Source organism: Arachis ipaensis, chromosome B08 (genome assembly GCF_000816755.2).
Source record: "Arachis ipaensis cultivar K30076 chromosome B08, Araip1.1, whole genome shotgun sequence".
Classification (NCBI taxonomy): Eukaryota; Viridiplantae; Streptophyta; class Magnoliopsida; order Fabales; family Fabaceae; genus Arachis; species Arachis ipaensis.
In genome coordinates, this window is record NC_029792.2 from 128,132,229 (window position 1) to 128,134,328 (window position 2,100).

Consider the following 2,100-nt stretch of genomic DNA (forward strand, 5'->3'; position numbering starts at 1 on the left):
AAGAACTTATACTTTTAAAAAATCCAAACACTAATTATATAAGCAGAATCCGCTAAAATACTCTTTCAAAAGGAAACTGTTTGGTAAGTAATTTATTTTGCAGTAAGTTTGACTTTTCTCAATCTCCTATTTTGGACTTGCAAGTGGGAAGTGCTAAAGACTATATAACGATAGCTTTATAAAAACATGGAGCAGTTGGGTCTGAAGTATCAACCTTTTGTGAAAGGGGAGAAGAATATGATGATAAAGAGAAACAGAGCAAGAGGAGGATGCCCTACAAGGCTAGGGAAGCAAAATTTCTATTGATGTCAATTGTTAAGTCCATGTTACAATCTTTGTGTTAACAATTGCCTTGAATGAAATATGATCCTTAAAAGTTATGTTAATAGCAAAAATAATGACTGAATTGGTTTATGGTCATACTTAATATACAGTACAAAATTAGTAAAATACAATTTCATGATAGCAAATACCCTTTTAAAAAAGGGTTGCCATACAAGCAAGATTTAAAGTACAAATAATTTATTTATTTTTATTATATTAAAGTTTTTGTACAGTATATTTAAGTTATTTTTATTTTTCTAATGATGTCACATCAACACATTTACTTGACAAAATTTAGAAATCAATCAATCAAATTTTAGAAAATAAAAAATAAAACCATAACTCCGACAATTAATTAATTAAATACAATAAACATCTACATTAAAAATGTTATAATAATATTATCACAACAAATTCTAAGTTATAAACTATTCAAATTTCATACTATTTTTTTTATGATCATCGGGGCAGAAACACCCAAAAAAAGAAAACTAAATAGAAACTACTCTAGGGAGAGCCATACCTATAGAATTAGCATGAAAAGCTAAGGAAATACAAGAAGGCAGATTGAAAAAAATATGATAGCCAGATGGGAGACTATGACCAAAGTGAGCCAACCTATCAGCACAAGTATTTGCTTCCCGAAACTGGTGATGAATATTCCAGCTAGTAAGTCTGCTGCATCTGTTTCTGATAGCCAATACTAAAGATCTAGTAGGATGTAAGTCAATTTCCTCTTGGCGGCAAAGCTTCACTGCAACAAGGGAGTCCGCTTCAATAATCAGATGGGAGCAACCAATATTCAAAGTTAGCTCCAAGCCTAGTAAAATTCCCCAAAGCTCCGCTGTCGTCACTGTTCCGCCGTCCAAATTCGCACTAAAGCAAGCCATAAATCTTCCATCAGAGTCTCTTAGGATCCCACCACAAGCTGCTCTTCCTCCATCTAACACAGAGCCATCCGAGTTGAGCTTAATAAACGGGTGATCTGGTGGCTTCCATTTAATCTGTCTTTCAATGAAATTACAAACCTTCTTCCTGCTCTGAGCAAGCTCGAGCTGTGCCAAAGAGTAGTCCTTCGCTAAGTGGAAGGCCAAAAAATGAATGATATTCTCTGCTACGGCCTCATTGCTATCAAAGATCACCTTATTTCGACGAAGCCATAGTGCATTCATTGTGCATACAAAAAGGAGGGGCCAGTGAACCCCTTTAAAGAGTGATTGGGATGATAAATTCTCCAACAACCAAGGGAGGAGGGGGTGTTGAAAAAATTACCAAATCTCAATCTGGCATCAATGCTCATCCATGTTTGTCTCGCGACTCTGCAGTCTCGGATCACATGGAGCATCGATTCGGTTGCCTCACCACAAATAACACAAGATCCATCCTGGGCCATATTTCTTTTGACTCTAATCTCATTTGTTAATAGCACCTCATTTGCAACAAGCCAGCAAAAAATACGCAGCCTTTGGGGAACTTCAAGCTTCCAGATCTTCAAAAACAGCTTAGCGCTATTACTTCCAGATCTTTTAACTTCAAATTTCATACTATGTGACATACTTATATATCATAAATAAGACTCTTACCGCTATTACTTTATTTCACAATTTGTGGTTTGTCTAAGAAAAATATTTACACCAACAAATAAAAAAAATCTATTTATTTAAAAATGATTCTATTAGATGATTTGGTATAAAATAAAAATATTTATTATATTTTTAAAACAAATTTATGAAAAAAAACACTCTTATTATTTTTACTATTTATATTTTTTTCATT